The sequence below is a fragment of the Dendroctonus ponderosae genome, unplaced genomic scaffold, assembly GCF_020466585.1.
Source record: "Dendroctonus ponderosae isolate FM_Combo_2020 unplaced genomic scaffold, Dpon_F_20191213v2 Dpon_F_20191213_8, whole genome shotgun sequence".
Taxonomy (NCBI): domain Eukaryota; kingdom Metazoa; phylum Arthropoda; class Insecta; order Coleoptera; family Curculionidae; genus Dendroctonus; species Dendroctonus ponderosae.
In genome coordinates, this window is record NW_026019016.1 from 10,285,388 (window position 1) to 10,292,807 (window position 7,420).

The 7,420-nt window shown below is 32.2% G+C and overlaps 1 protein-coding gene across 2 annotated transcripts in view; it reads right to left on the reverse strand.

The window, feature by feature from the left end:
* LOC109546376 (capon-like protein) overlaps positions 1 to 7,420 on the reverse strand; it is a 116,354-nt gene that overhangs the window by 86,893 nt on the left and 22,041 nt on the right. Inside the window, exon 2 of one of the 2 annotated variants that reach the window (XM_019917325.2) lies at positions 2,532 to 2,540. The exons of the other annotated variant lie outside the window; for it this stretch is intronic. The gene's annotated coding sequence lies outside the window, so the exon portion shown is untranslated. The remainder of the gene's footprint in view (positions 1 to 2,531; positions 2,541 to 7,420) is intronic. 2 annotated transcript variants of the gene reach the window in all.

Sequence of the window (7,420 nt, forward strand, 5' to 3'; positions counted from 1 at the left end):
ATGGGGTTGTATTTAAATTAATCAAGTTAGAGCCACTTAAAGTTCTTATTTGATTAGTTTAAATTTGTGAATACCCTGTATAAATTTGTGGATACCCTGTGAATTTTTGAAAAAATAAAAGTAATTTTATAGAATGGAAACTCAAATCAGCTTGGCTGCTTATCTTTTTTAAAAGATCAAATTTAACTGAATTATTTAGTTAATGAGTCTTACGTCTCATTAGCGCACGATTAACTTTTGAAAGTCTCCAAAATAGTCGAGCTGGAGTTAGATAACTGCAGTGTTCAATGATCGAGCAACAAGCAAACGTACCCTATCCAGTAAAATTGGCTCACTTTCCTGAAGTTGCAAAAGTTGCATCTCTAAAACATTTATAGTTAGCCTTAAAATGCATAGGACTGAAAGTTTCCAATGGCATTAACGCACACTAATACTTAACTAAACATTTACAACAATTATCGCTGTAAGTTTTTTTTTGGAAATTATCCACCTTTTCTGCCCTATGAGATTAGTATGGATCAGTGAAATAATAAAAAAATATACACTAAAACAAATATAGTTGATTTTTTCCAAATACACTTCTATGATCTCCCCGTTAACCTTTCTCAATAATTATCACAAGTACCCATATAGTTTATATTGCCCACTAGCTATAAAGCACACTCATCCAAGAAGAAACGTGGGCATAATAAAATAATTTTAAAATTCTGCGGCCAACCTCTCTTCCTCTCGAACTAAAACTTGCGCCCTTTAGTTAGAAAACTCGAAAAGCACACAGTGAATAACATTTACTTTGGCGTTGCCATTTGGAAGATGTAACGAAAGGTAAACAGCTCGACAGAAACCGACCTGAATTCCGGAAAATTTGACTGAACCCATTCCTGCTTATAAAATGCAAACATAAAAAAAAAACGATTATTAGATTCTGTTGAAACGCCATTCTACGGGCAAATCGATGGAAATTCTAACGAACTATCAACTTACGTAATGTAAAAGTCGCTACTCATTTCCGCTGGCAAGTAATCGAAGTTTAACAATTTGTGTCGTGGAAAAGATGGAAAATGTGTCGTATAATTTAAATTTCTCTAAAAATAGATTTCTGTATAAATGACTGTATAAAAGACTATATGGTCTGTCTGGGTAAATCAAGTGCACAACATTGAGCTTTCAATAACTAAATTTTAGCCTATTTGTAAATACAGCTTCATAAAGCCGGGAATCAAAGATCATTGGTCGATCAAAGATCATCGCTTCAGCTCAAGACTGCCATTCGATGAAGGAACATTTTAACAAAACAAAAAAATTTCATTAATTCAAAGCAACTAAACCTGATCATCATTATTAATAAAATATCAAAATCACATAGAAACCCCTTAAATCAATTAACAGGTATTTTGTAAACTGTTGCTTCATTCAACGTAACAAAGTGGTAGTCAAAGATTTAACGAGTTTTTGGTGATGACAAGGATCAAATAAAATTGGTGCTTACAAATAAGTTATAGACCACTAAATTAAAGTTTCATATAGAATTGGAACTTAACATAATGTTAATGTCAAAGTTATAAATAATTTTGAAATTTTGTAAACCCAATGCTATTGATGAAAAGGCCTCAAATTGAAAATTTTAATAATATTCTTCAATCATCCATATAACCCAAGTAATATGGTACATACATTCCAACTATTAACATTTTAGTCACTTGAACATAATTGACTAAAATGGCATTTGTGGTCTCAAAAGTATCAAATCAAAAACATGTGGAATGGCAATAAGTGAGATAACAAGAACTTGCTAAACTAAATGTCACATATGAGAAACTTCCAGCAAACTTTGATGATTTGACTTCTGGAAAAAATAATTGTATAACAATTTTTCCACACTTTTTTATAAAGGCCTTATTATTGGCACGATAATTGTGCGAAAGAAGCATCATAGACGTTGTTAAAAATATCCTAAATACCACAGAAATACATTTTTAATATTTTTACTATTTCCGTAACAAGAACAATTAAGTTGGCGTTAAAAGAAGAAGAATCGGTTTGCTATCAACTTAAATGTCGGCCAAAAATTTAACGATGCAAATCATTAGCTTTACTGAATTTTCGGAATGTGTGTTATTGAAATCTTTGCGATGTAAAATAAAAAACAGTTATTGGTTGTTATACCAAATACGGTACGGAGCCACGTTGTGCAGAATGGAAAATTACATGTTACAAGCTGTAATTTTCTTCGCTCGGAGCAAAATTAGGTGCGCAGTTAGGTATTACTGAACTGTCAGAGAAATTATTGAAATCTTTATGGAAATGTGAATAAAGTTCTATACAACTATTTATTTAAGCTGAGCTAGAAATTCTAGACTAATTTCTATTATTGCATATTTTGATGTTGCTCACCAAAAAATGCAGTAAAAGTTAATGTTAGAAGTATGGAAATTTTAAATTCATAACATCATTGAAATGTGTTAATATAAAATAAGCTTTTCGTCAAACAACTTACGTAAGTACGCAGAATGCTTTCAAGATTAACTCACCAGTCATCCCTGCAACAAAATGAAAAAAAAAACTGATGATTGCACGATTTAAAAAAGTGAAAAAACATCGTTTTAACATGCTTGCTTCAAATCCACATCTATATCAAAGATAGCGAAATGTTATTCCGAAAGTTAAGGCATATATCGACTGTGATTTATTAACTAACGGAATGTTATTGAGAGGTTTTCAGAAAAAAAACAGTGATACGCCTGAAATAGTGCATTTCCCCAGTGATTGATTAGCCAAAGCTAAATGGGAACGATTCCTCGACAGGCTCCAATATAAATGAGAATTTAATATGCCCAAATAAACTATTGAAGCATACCAACGACTGCTATGAGAAAAAATACCTGCGGATGAGCAAAAACGGCTAAATGAAGCAGGCGTTTTACAGAAACGAGTCATATAGAGATGTGATACGAAAATGTTGCGTCATTCTCCGCACATAAATAACAATATTCATGTATTCGCATTTATTCGAGACATACGCGAATAACACATTATGAAAATAACTCTAAAACGTATAGGGCTTTATCTTTTTTCTCCAGGTTTATATTCTTCTGCTGAATTTAAATGCGAGACGATATTTTTCAAATCTGAAACGCTGGTTGTCATGTTTAATCCAGTAAAATGAGATATCCTTAGTACACGTTGGTGAGCTGAAGCAGGATAAATTTGAAACAAAAATATCTTTTTCTGGTGTTGGCGCTATTAATCTAGCAACTTTAATTAACTGGGGTAAAAAATGTATGCTTAATGGAAGTATATGCCTCGTACACTACGAAAAAAGATTAGTATAGAACCTGCAAATTCTATAGAGGATTAAACCACAAATCTTCACTCGATCAATAAATCTAGAATTGAAAATAGAAATTTAAAAGTATGAAAATATGATCTAAAGAAGTGGCATTCTATCTACTCGCTGGATTGAAGTAAAATTAAATTATCGGTGAAATTACCAAGATATATGCGCCTGATTGGATTCGCGGCCCAGCACAATAAAGCCAAAGCGAAATATAGAAAGCCGTTTTTCATAATAACGTCAGTAATAGCTATAAATAGTAGTATACAGTGCACTCTATCTCTATAAATCCATTCGTGAATTATAATGGTTTCTACACGCCCCGCAGCATATCTGTATTTGCAATTTAAAACATTATTAAAACAACACCTACCGAGGAAATGGGCTTTACCGGCCTATATAAGTTTGCAATACCTCAATTTATTATCGGATTAATCGTATCAATTATTTAAGCGGTCGCATAATTAATGCTTTCAGCTGACCACGCTCTCTGTCTTCTTAGAACCCTCTTTAACAGCATTGAAGTTCAATAGGGTCCAACTAATCTAGGAGCGCCCTTTTATGTTTTTTCGACATTAAGTAGTCTAGACCTTTACTTATGTGTTATTACTTGATAAATGTTTAATATTAGTTTTGCTTCAGCTCTCAAACAACGACAATTATTAGCAGATTAGCTACACATGCCAGCATCCCTAATAATGAGATTATACCCCATTTAATCACCCTTCCTCAAAATGTCTAATCAATCTTCAGTTTGTGCTTACACCAGAAGATTTGCTTGGATCATGGCAAGAATTACGTTGTTTCAGTATGAAACACTAGCCGTTCATTAACCAACAAGCGCAAACCATTAATACAGGGAAGGCTTTATCGACAACAAACTAACGAAATAGATAACGCTTCATTTTGGGTAAATTAAAGGAGAGGACTATTAATCAGACGGGCATTATACCAGTCCAGAATATCAGTTGAGCTTCGGCGAAGTCAATCCAATCTTTATCGATTATCGAAAACATTAAATATTTATTTCATCAACTCCAAACCAGAAATTAGTGCTGGTGACTTTCCCAATCTGAGATCGGCTAAAATGGTTCTAAACTTCGAATCTACAATTTCCAAATTTAACTCAAGTTTCATTATTTTAACGAAACTTAAATAACTTTAATAAGGCGACAGATATATAACAAAAAAAAATACTAAGAATCTTCAACAAATATTAAGTTTATCCTGTTTTTCTTCTCGTATTGTCTGCGGAACTAAAATATGCGGTTCGCCTAAATATTAAGATAGCAAAAATATTGGGTTTGTAAAGTGTAGGTACATATCTGTTGCTGATTTAGTCACCATAGATCATTTGGTTTCTATTTAACTTACATACTACAATTTTCCAAATAAAAAACCTCAACCTAGACGGAATAGATCGTAATATAAGTTCTCTGAACTATAGGACTGGAAACACCAAAATATTTAAATTTGATTTCAATCGTCTTACGATAGCCAAATAGGCATATTTTGTAAATAAATCGCATCAAAAATTTATTAAAAATAGATCACATATTAATTTTTCTGGAAAATGGCAATAAAGCGAAATGTTATTTAGCAGTTTCAATCAAAACAGGAGTATATCGACAGCACCTTCGTAAGTACTGCGATCATAAGCTATAGTTGTACTGTAACATAAACATCACAACATACGTATACATGCAGATAATCGTCTGTAATAATATAATATCCACGTTCTAAATCTCCACGATCAAAGCAAATATATTGTGTAAATTTGAGCCTAATTGGTTAACGGTTTAGGACTCTCTAAGACATTCTAAGAGAAGCGGCAAGAGAAGAGAATATTAATGTCTATGATATAGAAGATTTGACTATATGAAGGTGTACTATTGATAAGCATTGATAATGAACATTATTTATTAACAAAAAATGTAATTAAAAATAGGGGAGTAAAAACTTTCTACGGGACAATTTACAATTCTGCTTTTACTCAGAAATGATAATTGAGAATAAGTTCCTCCATTTTCCATTCAATTTTCAACGTTTGGAAAGTTATATGGCGAAAGTCTCCATTAATAATAGTAGAAAAACTGTAAAGTTTGCTTTAAAAACTAAATGAAAACAAAAAAAATAAAAGATTTACCAGGTACACCTACATCTGCAAAACCCAATTCAGAAAAAGTTAATATATTTGACTTAATTTTTTCTCTTGCTTCTTATACTTTTACATTTGTTATCCATATGTCCAAAAACATGTATGCCTTCCAATTCATTTTGTCCAGTTTTTGCCTGAACAGAAGCAAACAGGTTTCTACAATAAAGTTTCTTAATTATGCAGAGATCGTCTAACACATTACTTTTAATATTTTATGCACGTCGAAGGGAAATATCGATTGAAGTGTTCAACATAACGATGCCCTTAATAATGAGATTATATTCAGCAACGTGCATAATTAATACCCGAAAGGTCCAGAGATCGGATTCTCCATTTATCAAAGCTTCCTCGAAATTATCAACCTTTAGTTTGTGCTTACACTAGAAGATTTGCTAATATCCTGGCAAGGAACACATCGTATCGGCATAAAACAGGAGTTTTCCATTAACCATCAAACCGAAACCATTAATCTAGTCCAAGATTTATTCGCCCAGATCCGACAAACCAGATAAAGCCCTATGTTGGATGCAATTTGACGCGGGTACTTATTATTAATTACGAAATTGTTTCTTTATTCTTCATTCTTTCAATATTGGACTAGGCGCCAATCAACAACTATTCATCAACTTCAAAGAAAAATGTGTTTTGCAACTATATTTAGTATATTAGATATAAAAATATCAAACATACTCTCCTCTCTTATACCTATGTATTTATATTAAATTGTATAACAATCCCATGCTTCTAACTTCTCAAATATTCCAGAAGCAATTCATTTTAAACGAATTAGGATATGCGCAAATATGTTATATAAATAGCAAAATTTCACCTACGTTGACCGTTCAAGAAACAGTTTTTAGTTGAAAAATAATGAAAAGAAAGTTAAAGCTCTTGTTGCTTAAAAAAGCCGTAGTACTTTACACGACCATATTTTGACTTTTTTTTGAACACTTAACAGAGCAATTTCTTAAACCAAAAATTTGGTTTTAATTTATAAATGTGTTTGCACAAGAAAAAGTATGGGCTGTTAACTACAATTTCCCTAAGCGGAGTGAAATCAAATTCAATTTTCCTTTCCGAGAAGCTATAGGATGTTTTTTATGTCCTTTCACTTCTGATCTGCCAAAATAGCCGCAATTATTTTACACGAGTGTCTTTTCAGATTGCATATTATTTGTTGTTTGTTGAGTTTTATTTATAGTCTAAATTTTTCTGATGATTAAAGCAAATACAACGCCTAAAGCTGATATGCAGTATCCAAAACACCTGGTACTTTCCTGAAAATTCGTATATAGCTTCGTCGCATTTGGACCGCAAAATTTCCTTTAGAGTGTCAGATAATTATGAGAACAAAAGGCTCAAATAATTAGCAATATTTTCAAGTACACGATTATTACAAAACGACGTGACAGGATCGTGAAGGTGATTATCCAGATCCGAGGCGCGACGACAGTTGATTTGTTGCTTTTGGCGTCCAGCTACTTGGCGTTTCGTTTTTATTTCATTACGAAACAGCATCTATTTATCTTTTTTCCGAAATCTATTTATTTCAGTCCGTCAGATTAACGAGTCACTATTTTTTCGCTTGAGCAAAATTACGTTTAATAAACTCATATAAAATCATTCCTATTTAAAGCTGGACGATGGCACGGCTGTTTTGAGACAAATACGCATAATAAGATAAGGAAGATGACCTAAAATAGAATGCATCTCGAAATTGATTATGTGAGGTCAGTACAATCGATATGAGCTTGAGCCAATTGGCTCAGCTGAGTCGTAACCAAGAAACAATTAAATAGACTCCAAATATGTTCAATTCGGAACTCAGAAATACCGAGTGAATTAATTGAGAATAAGTGAAGTATTTCGCGAATTCTTGATGATAAAAAATCCAAACAGTATACATAATAATTTAATTTAATTAATTA